General features: G+C 38.0%; 1 protein-coding gene across 1 annotated transcript in view; it reads right to left on the reverse strand.

The window, feature by feature from the left end:
• The window catches only part of PRKN (parkin RBR E3 ubiquitin protein ligase), a 4754857-nt gene that overhangs the window by 519117 nt on the left and 4215098 nt on the right, over nt 1–20642 (reverse strand). The window lies entirely within an intron of this gene.

Genomic DNA, 20642 nt, shown 5'->3' on the forward strand with positions numbered 1-20642 from the left:
TTATACCAGGGGGGGGTGGGTGGAATTTAGTCTAAACTGCCACATTAACTCTTCCCTCTCAAGTCTGTTCTTCCAATTTCCTCCCCTCAAATCACTTCCTACAGTTTCTAAAATCCCCTTCAAGTGCATATGGTATTGATGTATTTTAATTTGTTCTGAAGAAGTCTTGGGTTACAAGACGAACGAACGCTTGACTATTGGTTTGGATTACTGGATTATTGTAATACATCAACTTTTTATCTACCTTGGAGGTGTCTGCAACACTTTTTTCCTACTGTTTCCACAGGAATTGCTTTGTTTGTTCATTGGTTGAAGTTTGGCAAGTTCCTACCTGTTTTTTTGTTCTTCGTAGAAATTAAAAAATACTACATAATGTATACACAACATGCAGCAATAACTATTTATCCCCAAAAAGTATTCATTCTGACAATGAAGCATTAGCATACATCTATAGCAGGAACTCTTAGTCTCGCTTCATTCCATTTGATTTCTGAGCCATCAACATCATTCTTATTTCAAATTCTTTAACTTTTGCTGGCATCCTAGCACAAGACACATGGACTTCAGGGTTCTGCTACAGGATACAACCAGTTGCCTATAAACAGACATTGTATTTCCTGCTCTGCTAATGATGTATCTCTGCATGCATCGCGCCTTTGATTTGCTAGCAGCTTATTCTATGCTGCTGCTTCCATTTGTTCCTCATTAGTAGCTCCAGGCCGGGTCATTCCCCAGTCAAGTTGCAGCATACAGTTTTGCTTTGTTAGACTTTGCCATCAATTTTTTTTTAAGATACAAACTTTGCATTTCTAAATACTGTTATTTGTTAGCCCTCTTACAGAACACATAATGGTCTCTGCCTGCAACTTCCATTTAAGGAGGTTTTTAGCTGAAAACCTAGTGGCTGATATTCATTTTCACATTTTCTGTCTCCAAAAACTTATATTTAAAAAGTTTGAAAAATGAGTAGGTAACATAATTAAGCAATGATTGTTGAAACAATTATGACCAGTTAATGAAACACATTGATTGTCAGAACATGTTTCTCTATATGAAATACATGTTGGTAATGTATGATTACATAACTGACATATAAAATGGTCTTCCAACTTGAACACAGGTTAAAAGTTATCAGACGTAGCTATACATTATGGACTCAAGAACTGAGTATATTAATTCTTAAAACTGGAGACAAGGCATTTTGTGAAGTGTCTCCCACAGCAAATTTAAGGTAAAGGTACAGGAGTTATTAACAAATGCTTGTAAATAAGACTGCTTTCAGGGTTCCTAATTATGCAGTTTAGTGTTTAGCAGTGTCATTTTTTTCCTTCTGCCTACTCAACTAATGAATTAGCTAAACAATACAGTTTTATTTGCCTTATTGTTTGCTTAGGTACCATGTTCCTCTAAATTATTGTTAATGGTCAAATGGAAATTTAACAAAACCTAAAGGCTGAACGAAGACTCTGCAGTGTTTTGTATGAAACAATAAATTGTTAAATAAGCTGTGAACTGATACTTGGAAATCCTTTAATGTGTAGTTTTACAATATGAGTTTTATATCTTAGCTCCTACTCTCAGTCCAGAATAAAGCTGACTTTCACGATTTCCTTTTTATATGTATTATTTATCTATACATAGTTCAGGTACGTATTTGTATAAACCTTATACGAATTAATTTCCTTCTCTTGGACATTAGGCCAAAATCAAGAGCTTGATTTCAAAAGATATGCTCTCAGTGTAAGTGACCACTTACACTGAGAGCAGGCTGAGATCAGGTGTTTGGAATCTGGTCTGTTATATTTCAGAAGTAAAGTGCACTGATGTGGAATTACAAAATGCTAACAAAAATCTGGGTACAGATGTTTCATTTGATATTTTTGCTTATGAGCTGTCTTGTTTATTGGCTTAAGCTGTATAGCCGGACAATATACTATTAAAATAAATTTAGAAGTGCAGCTGCTATTCCAGCACCACAGAAAGTGCCAGTGATACAGATGTATAAGATTATAAGAAGGTGAAGTGGATGGAGGACATGGATGTTACTGTTAAACACACTGGACCCACACCATGAGTAAACCACATACCAAACCTTGTAAGATTCACATATGTATTTACCCACGGAGCATGAACAGAGCAGTTCTAAGGGAATATTTTCTCCAAAAAGCAGCTAGAGAAGTGGCCTATATGACACCCAGAACAACATCTTTCTAAGTAATAGATTTCAGCAGCAACTTCGAAGAGATCAGTTTGGATTCAGACAGTTAAAGCCTGTGTACTTTCAACAATCTTATCAACTCCAGAGATATATCTGTGTTTTGACACAGATTAATGAAGGCTAGAAGAATGTCATAAATATGATACATGACACTATGGTATGGAATGAATCTATAGAACATGATATGTTAGATAAATAGCTGCTTGACTGGCTATGACTTAATAATCTGCAACTAAACATATGTATTGACAAATGCCAACTAGATGTAACCAGTATTAATTATATGAAACACAGTTAATATGAGAAAGTCAATAAAGAAATTAGATTTGTAAATCACTGCATCTACTTCATTATGGTTTATCTGGTGAGTTATAAACATGGTAAAAAAGCCACTCTGTTTATACACACACACACACACACACACACACACACACATATATATATATATATATATATATATATATATATATATATATATATATGGATTCACTTTATAATCTCGAAATACTGAAATATCATATTTCAGTATTTCCAGATTATAAAGCCAAAACACCAAAAAAACGAACCCCCAAACCGCGACCATTAAAGCACACACAAACACAACTACACCTACGTCCGCACATCAACACAGACACACACACACACACACACACACTCACTTACTATATTCAGGGGGGCAAGCCCCTCTGCACCCCCCATACCCCCCTACTTATATATACTAACTCCGAGGTCGCACTAAACACCAACTCATACAAAACCCACCAACATACATTCCACATCCCCCTCACACATACACACATCACACAGATACAAACACCACCACTCTCAACACTGACACACTCACACTCTCACCTTTGTACCCTAACCCACAACTAACACTCCCCGACACACTCACAAAAACACAAACCCTCCCCAAAACCCCTAAAAACACCACACTTACTTAACAGTAGGTAGGTCAGTACCACGGGTTCAACATTTCCGTGTTCGATATTCTGCAGTTTCGCGCATCTGCAGATTCAACACTTTGGTCTCAGGATACTGAAATTTGACATATATATATATATATATATATATATATATATATATATATATATATATATATATATATATATATATATATATATGGGTCTACTGCTTTTCATCGAATACCACATATTCGAAAAAGAGCAGTAGACCAATCAGTTACGCAAAAGTGCACTTTCGTGAACTCAGCTTCTATGAACAGATTGCACCACAGTGGAGGACAACAGGAAAACATGCTATGTCTTCCACTGTGGTGTGGTAGTTACCAACCTTAGGTTTAGGGCACAGGTCATGGTAAGGGGATAGCCCTACTAGCTAACCCCTTACCATGACCTGCGCCCTAACCCTAAGGTCTGTGACTACCGCACCACAGTGGAGGACAGGCTATCCTCCACTGTGAAGCGGTAGTCACGGACCTTAGGGTTAGGGTGCGGGTCATGGTAAAGGGATAGCCCTACTAGCTATCCCCTTACCATGACCCGCGCCCTAACCCTAAGGTTCGTAACTACTGCACTAAATATCAGTAGTAGACGGTTCGCTAAAGCGGGTTTCGCGAAAGTGCACTTTCGATTAAGTGCACTTTCGCATAACCCAGGGTCTACTGTGTGAGTTCGAAGAAGTGTATTTTCAAACTTATACAGTAGACCCATATATATACATATATATATTTATGATCTCAAGATGGGTACATATCTATTTATTTACTTTACATTTGGTTACGGGAAAGTCTGACTGGGCAAATATCCATTTTCAGCAGAAGCCCAGGGAGAAAAGCTCCACAATCACAATACAAAATGTTACATAGATATGATACAAAGAGAGAAACATAAGTTATATTGCAACAAATAATCAAACTTTAACAAAGACGTAGTATATTGTTACACTGTAGTTTTCCTTGTTTATAGAAATTCAAAGTTTAGCAAAGCAGGAATATGTCGATACACAGCATTTTTCCTTATATATAGAGATTTTGACAGCGGCATTACAGAGGATGTATATACTATAAGTACAACAAGACTGTTGATTTTGCAGTTTGCAGGATGGCAAGAAGGGGAATTTAGATGGAGAATCCTAAAAGGTAGTACTAATATAAAGAAGCAGTGATTGTTAATCAGGGTCAGAGCATGGGCATAGCTAAACAGCAGCAGTCATGAGTTTGAAAATGCTTTTTATCTCATGATATGCACAAACTTAAACAGCAACTTTCAGTTATTTGAAAATGTCTTCATCTACTCATTTGGGACCTGGGCTTCCTTTTTTGTTGTTAGGATTGAGAAAAATGAGCCAAACACTAACCTCCTAGTTTGATTGACAGCCCACACCTATACTGATTCCATCAGCTTCTTACATCATGTAATCCCACCCCAGGTCCCGTGGCACCACCCCCTCTTTCCAGAAATTGCTTTACTGGCCTTCTAGTGAAGCAGGTAAGTTTATGAAGTTAAAATAATCCCCCCAAACCCATAACAGTATCATCACCTGCTCCCTAAGGAGGAGGTGACATTGCACTGAGGTGGGCACTCTCCATACCACTACCAGATGGTTAAACCAGGGCTGCATGAATATTCCTAACTCCCCCACCAGATTCTCTAGCCTGTAGGTTGGTAGTCATTCCCATGCCACTGGAACAGCAATCAGAGTTTTATCTTTCTATGCTACAGAACCAGCACGGTCTTCCAGTGTCTTTACATAAGAGGCACTTCCTTCCCCTTTTCCAGTACAGCTTTGATAACAGGAAAACTGGGAAAATAGTGACCTTTAACCTATAAAACCTGACAGCTTATCAGTGATTGTGCTATCCCAAGTTCATCTAAATATATCAAACTCTCTAAGTACTGAAAATACTGCATCTTGTTTTCTCAGTCTTCATTGACAGAGCAGACCTAAAAAAGACCCTTTGGTCTACTGTGGCCCAGTATGATTAATGAGTCATGATTTCTGCTGAAAAAAAATACTTTAATAATGTAGTCTAACAGCATGTGTCTCTGCAGTGTCCAAATATGAGGGTCTATGCGCTAACTTTTAACAATGTCTCTTCCCAGGAGAATAAAAGAATGCATGATAAGGGCTATGAATACAAGAAAACCGCAGTGTATTCTCTCCTACAATGCCAATTACCTTTTAACCTTACAGAACATAAGCTGCAAAGAGCAGGTAAGTGGACAGGATAAGCAAGCAAGCAAGTAAATTGACCTATTAAATCTGTCAGTCAAAGGCAGCATATTAAATCTGGAAGGGAAGGGCTCCCTTAAGAGAAAATTTGATTTGTTCCTGGAATCTGAAGTTTGACTTGGCTTCTATCCTAGTGCTGCTGATGTATCTTCTTCTGCTGCAGAGTAGCAACGTGCTAGTAATGCACAGCAAGGTGGCTACTAAAATGGCAACACATGAAGCAAAGAAAAAAAAGCAATATTATTTTACGAGTGGTTTTGTTCTGTACTCAAATATATGCAATTTTTCAGTTTGTAAATGGATTACAAACAAAATATTTCAGCATGGGAAACATTAATGTCAGGGGACATAAATAATCTAGTAGCCTTTCTCAAAATTTAGACTGTCATCAGGCAAAATTCAACATTACTGGATGAAAAACATAATTAACATTATACTAGGTGTAGATAACCCCCTAACAAAATTACTGTGTGAATGCTGTCCGTTGAAAAAAAAATCTGCATCACTGTTTGTGAAGTCTTTTAAAATCATGGATGAGGGCAAAGCCATTCTCCACATGCATGGCAATTTGCCACTTGAAACCCATTACTTAATATAACAAGTCCAAGGTTACTTAACCTGGGGGTAAGGGGAAATGCCTTTTGAAATTATCCCAGACAACAAAGCAGTATTATCATCATATAGCAAGTTATGTGTTCAAGTTCATACATCTCAAATGATTTAAAAGGTTAAATAAGAAATCCAGGCTTCCATAGAAACACTGTCAGTAGTTAAACCAGTGCCCAGAGCTTACTAGTTGAGAAGCTTCGGCCTTGCAGAGTGGCTGAGCTAAACATAGTTCAGACGAGGGATCCCAGCATGATTTGGGTGAAATATTTGTCTTCCCAAAGTACACAAGCAAACATCCACATAAATAAACCCTTGCAGACATAGAACACCCTCACCCAACATACACATTTAAAAAATCCATGTTTAAAAGGAGTGATCTATAAGGAATATCTTACATTCGGTAGCATGCATTTTGAAAACTTCAGACTACATGCATTTTACTGTAAAGAATTTATAGGTAATCGGACAACAGTTTACGGTTTCAAAGTTTTATTTTCATTTTCTGTCAAAGAAAATCTATGTAGACTATCACCCTTTGGTGAAACCAAAATATATGATTGTCCTTATTTTGGGAAAAAAGGTTTCAGCACAATCTGATATAGTCTTTTGAGTGAGTAGTTGGCTGCTTTTCTTGGGTAGCATATCTAGGTGGGATGGTAACGTGTGAATTGGAAAAATGTCTGTATTCTGAGTGTAGGTACAGGTATGAGTTCTTCACTGCCTCTGGCTATCACAACAGGCACATGACCGATTTTCTCAACTGCAGTTTGGTACACCAGAAGTCTTTGTTAGCAAACACAAACTGGTTCATTCCCTGTGTATTTTGTTCTGATTTGCTTGATATGTTTTCTTATTGATAAATGAAACAGCAGTAGGTAATCATGATGTCAGAAACATGATCTGAACAATTTTCAGATATACCAGGAATCCATTTTGGTAATAACTGTAGTTCTTAAACACTTTGTCATCAGCTGTAAGACTTCTCAGCATTTTATGAAAATTCTCTTTCTGTGCCCCAATGCTTTACCTGGAATTTTTGCTTTGAAATCTGGCATAAACAAGATAAACATGGATGACAGTGTTCTTGACATAGCATTTATGCAAGAGAAAATCTATAATGCTCTGACTGATATTTCTTTAATGAAGAATGCAGGAGTCTTTTTTGCATAGTCTCAACTTTCATTTTCTTCATCCATTCTTTTAAAGTTTTTGCTGTTGTGTTTGCCAGGCCATTAAATGAATTATAAGATGGTGCAGTATTTTTTTAATGTGTGTTAACCAGTATAATTAACTGACCCATACAGACCCATTTGAGCCACTGTCCAGCATATGCAGCAATAGAATAGCCAAGCAACTGTAGTCAAGAATATGTGCAATACTTACAGTGCTGAACAGAAATGACCACAAAATAGTGGGTACAAATAGTGGCTACATAGCAGTGGGAAAGCATTGTTTAAATATGTACAATATTTATAATGAACAGAGATAAACAATAGACTGCCAGTAAATACTAACACATAATTAAACAGCAAATAATCATCATATCACCTTCAATCCCATTTTCAACATGGGGTCAGGGTGTTGTGTCAATTGTCACCATCACTCTCGGTTTATTGCTACTCTCATACTTTCTTTGACAGTCATGCCTGATTATCACAGGTCTTCTCTCACGCATTCCATCTACCTCTTTGCTGGATGTCCTCGTTTCCTCTCACCTTCTTCCTGTCTGTCCCATATCTTCTTCATCAGATTGTCTTCTGCCTTTCTGCATATGTGCCCCAACCTCCGTAATCTGTTCTTTTTGACCTTTTCTGCAATTGGCGCTACTTTGGCTTCTACTCTTATATCCTCATTCATTATTTGTCCCACAATGTGCATCCTACCACCCATCTCCTCTAGCTTCCTCAGCTGCTCTGCCTTTACTGCCCACCAAAGAATATCACCAAGATTTGCAGCCTTATGATGTTTCATTCCTAAATGACTACAATTGTAGGTAATGGGGCGGGCTAGCATAATTGTTGTCTCTGGAGAATAACGTGCTCACGTCTACATTCCTTGACTTCACCAAAGTTCCCAAAGCCCATAGGTAAGCAGTTCCAAATTTCTGGAGCAAGAACATAAAGCATTTAACTGGCAGTTCTGAGAGACGTGAGTTATCTGTTGCATGCCAGTTTACCACTAAAATGGGAGGCTTTGTTACCCTTTGTTAGGTGCCAACTAGATGAGGTTGTGCTTAAGTATACTTCTCTGATCTGTAAATTGTCACTTGTAGGTCTCCGTAGAGAATCCCTGTCATAGTGGTTTCTACTTCATGCCAGCAACGATTCCAGTTTGTTGGGCTTTTATTTTTTCTGCATGGGTTGTGTGACAGAAGAATTAGAATATTTATGTAAGGGGTGAGGGGCAGCAAAACTGCTCTTTTTGTCTGGCTGAAGCTTCATCTGGTTTATTCTGCTCCTCTGAAGTCTTGATCGATTTTGTCTTGACAAGATGTAGTGGGACTAAACAGGATCTTAGGAGATACAGGGTTTGTATGGGCATCAACTTGGAGACAAGCAGCGTGATGTGTCCAAACTGCAGGACCTTACAAATCAGCATAAAGAGAAGCAGATCTGAACATTATTTGATTTATAGTCAATTTCCTTTTCTCAGAGTAATACAATAGTGATCATTTTTGGGGGAAAGAAGAATACATCTGCAAATCATATTAGACAAAATATGATGACCATGCAGATTAATAGCAGAAACATTGCCACTAGAAGGAGGCCTTAGTCCAACTTAGCCTATAAACTCCCGATTCAAGTAACTGTCCTAGCATAAGAAGGAAACAATTTGGAAAACTTCTAGTAGTTAAACAGAGTTCTGCTGATTTTATTTTTGAACCGTTCATGATAAACATAGCAAATTCCATTTTTTATAACATTTGCAAACTCTAATAGTGCAGAGTCTCTGCTTGTGTTTTCAATAGCTGCAAGCAAAGAATACAGCTCTGTGACAGAGAGGGGATAAAGTGCCATCTATGGTTCAGATGAGCTGGGTTTCAGTAGTGACTCAGGTACTGGAGGGACCAGCCATGGAGGGATGGGACTGAGGGGGGCATTGCCAATTCATGCATCTAATGGAAGGGGGGGTGGGTTGGGAAGTGAATCAATAAAAGAGCGATGTCTGTATGTCATACTACAGATGTATGCTCTGCAACAAATGGAAGGACAGAGTGGTGTGACCCTGACAAGGAGAGTGACACTGCCAAGCTTGGCATAGCATGTATGTAGAAGGATATACTCCAGTGGCAACCTAGGATAACAGGCATTGTACCTAACCTATCAGCCACAACAGGGAGTTTTTAAGAACAGAAGAATACAAATTATATTGATTCCCATAAAAGCACAGCCTGCAGTTTTCAACTTTTTCATATTCTGTTGAGTTTCTTCCTAAATAGGAAGAAGAATTTTAAATATCTTCATTTGTTAAACAGCTAAGTGAACTGACCCATTTCTAATCCCTTCCAGTCAGGACCTGAACCACAATGCAAATGGCCAGTCAATGAATATGTTGTTCACAGATGGAGATAAACTGCAGGGCCAGCAGAAACACCATGTGATAAAGAAAGAACTATAAACTCTACAAGGGCAGTGAATGGATGAAGCCTGGAGTTGTAAAGAAGAGACATTAGACATCGAGCCACTGTGCATAGGTCAGTTGGGGGATGTGATCTCAAATGGGCACAGGCAGACTAGGGGAAGGTGCCACAAAGAATATGCAAAAATTGTCACATGCTGACTAATAGCAATCATATCCATCCACTTTGAATCTATATCCATCAAAGCCAGAGAACATTTTGTAAGGAACAGTTCATCATTATCAACATACAGTCTAGATAGTGGCCTTTCAGGATGCTCCCAAGTGTGTAAAGGTGAATTTCAAGATTTACTGTTTGACAATTATTAACTGCGGTGGTGGTGCTGCGGCAGCGTTGTCGCCTCACAGTAAGACGTTGTCCTGTTCGATTCTCAGCTAAAGTGTCTTCTGTGTGGAGACATGCGTGAATGGGCATACCTTCGTTGAAGGTTGTGCATCAGAGCTGGCAACTCGGCATGTAAAAATCTACTGTCAATCATTAGCGGACCGGAGTTCCGCTGTGGTGACCCCTAACCGGGAAAAGCCGAAAGACACAACAACTGTTTGACAATTATTAGACATCTTTACTGCTTCTTCCTGTACTGATCCATGCCAAGTTACCATACACATTATCTGGTTAAACAATTCAGATGGACATTTCTGGATGTGCTGGATATTACCTTTTAGTGTTAAAGAATGCCTTTCCAGATGGATTACTATGACTTTAGACTCTAATAATACAAAGTCACATCTGATGCTTGCATTTATTCAGTGGAAGAAGGAAGCAATAACCCTATGTCCTCTTTTTTGGTTAACATTCTATCGCCAAGCATCTTTGCCTTCCCCTTTACCCTTTTTCCGACCTGCCCCATGCTGTCTTGAATGTCTCTGTGGATTCCTTTGCCACAATTGATACTAGTTATTCATTATGCTGGTCCGAAAGTGACACAGAGGTATCCTAATATAAATGTGTAGTTTCCTTTTTTTGTAATTAGCATAGTATAATTTTGCCCCAGTGCTTGCTTTTTGGGTGTCTATTGTTTTCATCACCTACTTTTTTAACATGCCAAATAAAACACCCTTTTAAAGCCACATTACATTTATAGTCATGTGAAAATTATCGAATTTATACAAAAACTAGGTAAGTCAGTATGTCAGTTCCTGAATGCAATTTTACTAAGACACTCAGAGTTAATACTTTCATCTAAAATGTGTTTGAATTAGGGATGAATGTAGTCCTCCCTTATTTTTGATTGTGTTTGATTTTCTTTTCTTTTCGTTCATTTTTCTCAGAAGGGAGAACTGAGAAGCGTGTTATTTTTAAAGGGTTATTTCTAACATTTGGCAGCTTTATAATTTTGGCTGTATTTGTACTGGCTAATCTTTTCTGCAGTTCTACACTGATATGTGTGGGTCCTCATTCTCACCACATTGCTATGCATGTTTATTTATTTATTTTACATTTGCTGACCGGGAATGTCCGGCTGGACACATGTCCATCTTCAGCAGAGGCCCAGAGAGAAAAGCTCCATTTACATACAATACACTATCATACTACTACAGACTAGTAACTATTAACAATACAGAGATGACACGCTTCTAGTACATTATGGTACATAGCAGACTTGTACATTTTGTGCATGCATTTGTTTACAATTTATACATAATATTTTGCAGTTATGCTTTCCTAAGGTCACATTAGAATTAGAAACTTTGTGGGAAACTTTGGTCTATGGCTATGTACACAGTTGTTGCTTGTATACTTATCTTTATCCAGGGGTGTTACAGGAGCATAGCCAGTTGTTTGTAAGGTGGGTTTTTAGGAGTTTTTTAAATTGTGTAGTGGAGGTACTGAATGTAAGGACAGCTGGTAGAGCGTTCCAGAGTTTGGAGATGTAGTAGCTAAAGAGAGATTTCCCTGCTTCATTGTTATATTTGGTGACTTCTAGAAGATTAAGGGTGCTGGATCTCAAGGCTCTTGTTGTGGTGTGAGGTTGTATAATATGTTGGAAGGCTGGGATTTTGTCTGGGTAGTAGTATAGCTTATGTGCTAGTGACAGTTGACTGAGTTGTAATAGTAGAGGGAGTTCTAACCAGTTTAAGTTTTTGAGGGAGGTGCAATGATGTGTCCTATATGCAGATGCTGTAGAAAATCTAGCTATCCTATTGTAGCAGGATTCTAGCTTGTTTAGGTTTGATTTATGAAGGTTGGTTAGGACTGGGGAGGAGGGTGAATAGCAAATGTGTCCTGGCTGTTGTGGTTCTGGATTGGTTTGTGAGAAACTGTTTGTTACGATAGAGCAGGCCGAGCCTTTTGTATTCTTTCTTGATAGTTTGGGCAGTGTGCAGGTCAAATCTTAGGTTGTTGTCTATTTCAATGCCTAAAAGTTTGGTGTGGGTAGTTGAGGTGATTATAGTTTTGTTATCATAGGTTACTGTGACGTTATCTGTTGGGGGGGGGGGCTCTATGAGAGGAAATAGCAGTAATTTTGTTTTATTTGGGTTAAGAATAAGCTGGTGGTTAGAGAACCAGGTTTCTGCTAGTGAGAAGGACTCTTGTGTTTGTGAATGGAGAAGGTCTAGAGTGGGGGCTGCACATATGATTGTGGTATCATTTGTGTATTGAATAACTGAGGCCCTGGGGGTGGAGGATGGGAGTTGATTGGTGAATAGAGTGAAGAGCAATGGGCCTAGGCTGGAGGCTTGAGGGACTCCTAAGGATGCTAGTAATAGAGGGGATAGTTGGTTTTGCCATTTTACTGCCTGATGCTGACCTGATAGATAGCTCTTCATCCATGTGACGGAGGAGGAACTAAGGTTTAAGGTAGAGAGTGAGTTGAGAAGTCTATTATGGTTGACCGTATCAAAAGCCTTGGATAGGTCTAAAAATATGGCTGAGACAAGTCTTCCATTATTTCAATGGTAATTAATGGTATTAGTGAATGATATAAGTGCGGTGGACGCACTGTGGAAGGGCCTAAAGCCATGCTGGTTTTTAAGATAACAATTTGCTTTCTAGGAGGTAGTTCATAAGTTGAGAGTGTATGACCCTTTCTAGGATTTTAGATATGGGTGATAAGATAGCAATAGAATGATAGTTATTGAGTTCAAAGGAGTTACCTCCTTTGTGTAGCGGTATGATATGGGAGATTTTCCATAGTTGGGGTACTTTGCACTCTGTGATAGATCTGTTGATGAGAAGAGCAACTGGATAGGCTATGGCTGTTGTTGCTATTTGGAGGTATTCTGCGGGTAGGTTGTCTGCAGGCATGGTGGTGGGTATGAACTTTTGGAGGAGTTTTTGTATGGTTTTGATAGATACTGGTTGGAAGCTAAAGTGGGAGCTGCTAGCTTGTGTTTCCATTTTGGCTGGTGTGTTTGTTGTGGTTGGGTGAGTGAAGTTTATTTGGTTATTAGCTAGGGCCTGGATTGTCTCAGTAAAGTATTTGTGTGGGGATATTGTCATTGTTGTTCCCTGTTTTGGGTGTGGGGGATACTAATTTTCCCAGGCTGCAGTACAGAGTTGACTGCATCCCAGAATTTGTGGGGGTTTCTAGCATGTTTTTCTTGTAGATTTTGGTAATAGGTGATTTTATCTATTTTGATGAGTTTCTTGGCTTTGTTGTGCAGTTCTAAGTATTTTTGTTTTTCTATTTGGGTTTTGTTTTTATGAAATTGTTCCCATGCTTTGTTCCTTTCTTTGAGAATAGTTTTGGTGGCTTTAGTTAACCAGGGGGCATGTCTGGCTTTTATTCTAGTGGTTCGGGGGAGCAGGTTGGTTCAGTATGTTAAGGAAGGTTGAATTAAAGTGTTGCACTACCTCATCAAGTGGTAACTGTTTTAAAGGGGTCCAGTTGCAATTTTTTAGGTTGTTGTTAAAGGCACTAGGGTTAAAGTTCTTTTTGTTTCTGACTTCTTTATGTGTTGCTTGACATATATGAGGAATTTTGGTTCTCAGTAGATATGTTAGTTGATGGTCGCTGAGAATGTCTGGAAGATATGCAGCTTGGGCTTCAAGGGATGGGTGGGATGTAAGTATCCAGTCCAGTATGGACTGGTGTTTGGTTCTTTTATTGTTTCTGGTGGGAGATATAATGACTTGGGTAAATCCTGGAAGTTAATGTGGGTGACTGGATTTTGGCCAGAACAGTTGAGCCAATCTATGTTAAAGTCACCTAATATGATATTTTCTTGAGGTAAGGAGTTTGTGACCCATTCTAGTAGGTGTTCCATAATTGTAATGTGGATTCCAGGGGGTATGTACCCTCCTATGATATTACTATGTTTTTTTGGGGTTCAATTTAAACTTGGTAAGAATGAGTTCGACATTTTTGCTGTCTGGGAGGATAATTTCTAGTTTTTCAAGGTTAAGGTGGTTCTTATACATTATGGATAGCCCCCCTCCCCTTTTTCTTACTCTGTCCTTCCGGTGAAATTATACCCAGGAGATGTAATTTCGTTATCGTGAATTTTGGGCGTTGGCCAGGTCTTGGTCAGTAGGACAATGTCTGGCTTGTATAGAGCTAATAGGGCATGTAGGTCATGAACCTTATTGAGGATACTTCTGATATTTAGGTTGTGAATGAGCAGATAGGTTTTTTGCCTATGGAGTAGGGTGTTACTTAGGTTGGGGTTTGGGAGTGACTGTTGTGGCTGGACCTGGGTTGGGGTGTATGTCTCCACTACTTATGAGTTTTTTAGTAAAGATTGGTAGAGCTTGTTGAGTTTTATGATGATTTTAGTATGCTTTAGATAGGTGTGGGATCTACTCCTTGTTGGAAGCAATCTGTGTTGGCGATAATCGGTGTGGGAGGGTTGGAAGAGGTGTGGAGTAAACAGAATGTTTAGTGGGGCTGAATTACAGTCTAGGGATGAAGATTGTCTTGGGGGGTAATGTTGTGGGGATGATGGAGATGGACATGGTAGCTGGTTAAGGTTGAGAGGAAAAGTAGGGTAGCTGTGGAGATTGCAGAGGGGAGAAGTCTTAGAATGTCTTTGACTGGTAATGGGTACATTGTTATTTATATAGGGGAGGGTTGATAGAGTAATTGGATACTGTGCTGAGGATTGTAGTAGACCAGTTAAGAGGGTTGACAGGGTAGTGGAGTGTGATTGGGTAACAGGGGTGGTGGGAGGTGGCGTTTGGTAATTGGGAGGAGTTGGTTGATAATGAGATAATTAGTAATGTGCTAGGAAGGACGGGAAGTAAAAATGAGGTTGGGGCAGTTATGGGGTGTTAGAGAGAGTAAAAAGGGATTGGGTTATATAGGGATATTAGTGAAAGTAGTGAGAACGTGAGGGGAGGGCTGGGGAGTGGCCTAGAGGACAGGATAAGTATAAAGGTAATGGTAGGGGGGGTATGCTTATTCTCACCATTTTCCTTTTAACTGAAGTGAAGTGCTGTCAGTGACAACTAGTACGTGTTTTTTGAAGAAAGAATGAGTGGTGCTGAAATGTTTACTGGTGGCAACCTTCACTGTTTTGTCAGAAAAATGAGTATAATTCAAATTACTTTCTGAAAAATTACTTTGTAAAAATACAGGTGCATGTTTTGAAGAATTAGAAGACTGAGCATCTGTAATGGGGCAATTATTGCTTGTGATGCCTGGTTTGTAGCAAAAATCAAACATACGGCCAACTACATGCTTATAAATTAATTTATAATAGTATTTCTTTAAAAAGGTATAGTTACTGAAGAATTGTGTGTGTGCTGGTGAGACATCTTCTGATGGTGATCTTTACTGTTGTGTTACAAAATCAAACATGGCAAACTGGTTGTTTCTATTCTGCTTTATAATAATTCATATATATAAAGGTGTCTTTTATGAGTAAGTACAAGGGCCCAACTGAGACATTCAGTGATAGTAATATTTATGGTTTGTTACAATATCAAACATATAGCAAAGTGTTGTCCTATAGACTGCTTTCTAATACTTCAGGCGCAGAAAGGTGCATTGTCTGAAGAATTCAATCAGTTGAGATGGGTGGTGAAATTCATGGTTTTGTCAGAGACTCAAATGTGTTGCAAAGTATGGCTTATACATTGCTTTATAGTAGTATTGCTGTACAAAGGTACATTTTTTAAGAATTAGAAGTATGTGCCCATAAAGAGATCTGTACTGGCAGTGATCTTCGGTGTTTTGTCACAAAATCATACAAGCTGCACATTACCTGCTAATATATTGTTTTCTAAATGTATTAAAGTAGAAATTTTGCATTTTTTAAACAATTAGGAGTATACAGCTAAGGCTTTTACTAGTGCTAGATTTTACTGTTTTTTTTTTCCTTGTTCTTTCTGGTTGAAGTTATTTATAACTGGCATTGTTTTCGATGGTCAAACCATGCAATTCTTTCTTGGCTGTTGAAAAACATTTTCCATAAGAAGAGCTAGGTTATTTATCATCTGAATTACCTGTGGTTTTGTTTATGTTGTGAATATTTAGATACTAGTGCTATGAATATTTAGTTAGTTATATTGTAAACAAATAACTTTGTTGTGAATATTTAGTTACTTGTTTTGTAAACATTTTCTTACCTGTGTTGTGCATATTTAGTTATCTGTGCTGTGAATATTTAATTACCTGTACTGTGAATACTTAGTTAACCAGGTTGTGAATAGTTACCTGTGTTGCAAATATTTAGTAAACCTATGTTGTGAATAGTTACCTACATTGTGAATATTTTCTACATGTAACACTGTTCCAGCCTTTTATTCCTTTCTAGAGTCCACCCTTGAGTTCATTTTTAGATTGTCTTTATTTAAGTCTTGTCTTGCAATGTACAGATGTGAACAGTCATGTCATGAACTGTCAGTGATCAGTCATGTGACTATTTTCATTGCTAGTCACTGCAACTGGTAAGAAAATGCAGTGCTTCAATTTGGGCTGGCAGTATGGGGGGGGGGGGGTACGTAATAATCACCATGGCTTGTCTCAAACATAATTCTTGGTATGCACCATTGGCTGCCATGTCTTTCATCTATAGACTGAAAACTATCTTGCAGCCATTTTAATACTCATTATGAAGTGTTTAAGATAGATGTGAGTAGGAGAAATAATAAATCTGCAAAAGAACCCAAAGGCATTGCAAACTTAAATATAAATTGTGTGTGTATCATTATATATATATATATATATATATATATATATATATGTATATATATATATATATATATATATATATATATATACACACACACACACACACACACACACACACACACAAACACACACACACACACACACACACACACACACACACACACACACACACACACACACACATAAATATTCAAATATATCAACACAAAACTAAATATGTATGTAGAATATCTATGTGTGCTTGTGTGCGCATGCGCATTCACACACGCGTGTGCAGACACACACACACACACACACACACACACACACTACTCTCAGTAAACCAGAAAATGACTGTGTTGCACCAGAGGAACAGTTGCAGTACATCTGCTTTACACTACAACTGCTACAATTATAAATTAAACTTAGTACAATGGCTGGCTAGACAGGATTACTGTCTACGAGCAGAGCTGTCAATCTCTTTAAACACTAGGTACTGAAGGGACATATATGCAAGATGAAGTTTGATCATACGCAGCCTCTGGTTAATATCTTTCCAGACAGGCCTTTCGCTTCTTGGCTCTCTGTGTACATTGTAGCTATTTGTTTGCTTTGACAGCACTGGTTGACTGGTCCAAAGGAACTTTCAGCAATTACCTTTGTCTAAAAATCCCAGTTACACAGCAGGTTTAGATTCAGACAGGACATAATAGTCAATGTACTGAGATGATTTTTGTGGGCACATCATTAATGCAGCTACTTTTTACTTCACTGCTTGCATAGATGATTCAATATAAGTGAAGTCAAATGACAATCTCTTCATCTATTCCAAACATCTGGTTAATTAATCCTCAGTAAAAGCCCACAATTAAATTGCAGCACCTGCTTATAATATCCAAGTATACATAAAAACAAAAGCAAATTCTTTTTTATTCCAAAGCTTACCAGTGTGGGGAAAAAAACAGGTTTCCTATTTTCCCTATAAGGAGTTGCCAGCATTAAGAGTACTGTGAATGTAATGGCAAACACTGGCACCTGACAGGAAGTTACAAATCAGCAATGAGAAGAAATCTTATCTTCTAAAGGTAAAACACTTCTTTAACTTAAAAGGTGTTCATTTTTTGGCTTATAGTCCATAGACTGTAAGATATACTGAATGTGTTGAAAAACGCTTTTTGTTCTTGTACGTATGAATTTTCCTGCTAACAAATTATAGACTCTTCACCTTTGATCATTAATGATCTTCAGAGGGCCTCTTAAGTGAAATAACAGAGTACTTATTAGCCACTGTTCATAATAACAATAACAATAATAACAATAATGTAAACTACAAGGGCACTTTACAAAGGAACAGAATGAGGTCAGATACAGAATGTAGACAAACATGAAGATGCAGGGCTTCCAGCAGTACCACTTCCAATGCATCCTTTTGCTGCTCTGGATACTTGTCTGTTTCAATAGAAGTTGGGCCGGGCCATAAGTTGGTGAAATGCTAACTATAGATTAAATTTAGGCAGATGGGGGGAAAAAGGGAAGGAACACTGAGCCACCAATGTGGAAATAGCAGAAAGAAGGCATAAGGTACAAAGATACCATAATCAGCCTGCTTTTTGAAAATTATACATTATAACCTTGGTAGTGGAGGTCATACGCCTACGGCAAAGGGGTCTTTCTCTTATGTCAGCACTCCCCAGGCCCCACCCCATCTAAGGAGCAGAGAGATATCAATGTGTAGTGCCCCTTTTCATACTGGTAAACTATCTAGAAAGTAAAGGCTACATGCATATAATATAGCTTGAGTATAAATGTATACATTTAAGTGCCTAATCAGTCACATGGAATGGAATATGATGTATCAGTTTAATATATGGCAATAAACAAACTAATACAGTAAACAGTCTACTGAAACAATTCAAATATAGCTGTATTGGTAAGATGCAGCCTTTCACAAACAGAGAATCAATTTGCTCACAATGATTTATAAAAGCTGTTCAACTCCTGTACAAATTAGTTCTACTAAATGGATTTGTACTCGTGATCAAAATGTAGCCATCAGAGGTGCCAGCACTGTGAGCTGCTTCAAAAAGCTGTCAATGTCTCAGTCAAGACAATGTGTCATATTCTCAGTCTATGGCAGTCCTTCAACTGACTCTGAACTGTTGCTGTAGTGATGGTTTTAAAAAAAAGAAAATGTGATCCATCAGAAAAGTAATTTTACTTGTGGTCCTTCTAAATTGTCTAGGTTACGTGATATGAAATGTAAGACCCTTTTCTGGAAATACCTCAGCCCTTCTTCAAATTGAAATATTAGATGAAATAAAAACATGTCAGTTGCACCTATGAACCAATGAATACAAGTACTTTTCTGAAAATGTATTAACATTTTAGGAATCATGTATGTGTGTGTGTTTGTGCATTTGTACATTTATATATATATATATATATATATATATATATATATATATATATATATATATATATAAGCTTGTTGACAGATGGCATAGCCAGTACAATGAAAAAAAATGTCTTGTTTTTCCCGGTACAAGATTGCAGTATGATGGGGATCAGGGAATGTGCCCTTTTTGCACTGTAGTGTGATCTCAGAATTGGTATATAAAATTAGCAGAGGGAGTGGGGGTGCAGGGGGGATTGCCCCATCTGAAAAAAAGATTGTGTTCTTTCTCCGATCCTTTATTGATCAATGTTTATTGCATTCAGTCTGTAGGTGTTGATTATTGGTGGATTGACACATTGGTTTTAAAAGGAAGGTTATGCTTAGATAGATAGATAGATAGATAGATAGATAGATAGATAGATAGATAGATAGATAGATAGATAGATAGATATTGATATCTATCTATCTATAGACATTGCTCTCTGGTTTTTCTTACTCACTGTTAATTTAACACTAGCATAATGGACTGATAAATCCTAGGTTTATTGGTTTGAGCACAGCAGTTCACTTTGCTGGTCTGGGACTGCAGTGCCCTGGTTTACTGGCTAATCATATTTGACCAGGGTGGTGAGTTCTAGTGTTTGGTAATCACTGGATAGCAAAGTTAATAGCCTAGTAGAATGCACTTTTTAATAGCAAAGTTAAAACACACACACACATAACTACTCTCAAAATCAAGAGAAGGTGCATATGAATTAAAGAAGTTCAAAATACCATTTACTGAAATGTAATGTACTTTTAGCACACAAAAGAAAAAGCAGTTGGATGAAATGAAATGCTGTACAGAGGAGTCCTAAGCAGCAAGTCTCCAAATAATGTGCTTACGTCTTATGGCAGTATGGACTAACATGCCTCAGTAATCTCTACAAATACCTTTGACAAGCTGTAGAGTGTCATGACAAGATTTTGAACCTAATGAGCAAATATGACGGTTGCTATGCATTCTTTCTAATAGCCAATGGAAACTTTTTTCCATGACATTTCAAAGCTTCTCATGTTCTTCCTGATCCCTCCTCTGCGATCTCTGTCATACTGTTTTGTTACCACCCATGTAGTGTTTTCTTGGCCACACAAAATTCATGGTTCCAGCTTAGTGATTAGACATTCTAAACACTGTTCTGTCAGCCAACAACAAAGCAAAGTAACAAACAAGCATATGTCAGTGCCAAATGCTTCGATGCGTTAATGATGAACCACAAGCAGGAAAAATATTAAAGGTGTGTGTTCAGCAAACTATGAAAGCATGAAGCAAGCAAAGAAGAAAAAGAAATAAAAGGAACAATTGTCACTGAATTTTAACATTTTGTGTGTGTGTGTGTGTGTGTGTGTGTGTGTGTGTGTGTGTGTGTGTTTATTAAGAAGCAGTCTGCAATAACATATCAAGATGCAAAAGGAATACCCAAAAATGAATGCCATATAAGATTGGGTGACTGATGGAAAGGAACAGCTAACTTCTTAATAAGTGTAA

Source organism: Protopterus annectens, chromosome 1.part0 (assembly GCF_019279795.1).
Source record: "Protopterus annectens isolate FY-2018-M chromosome 1.part0, PAN1.0, whole genome shotgun sequence".
Lineage (NCBI taxonomy): Eukaryota > Metazoa > Chordata > Ceratodontiformes > Protopteridae > Protopterus > Protopterus annectens.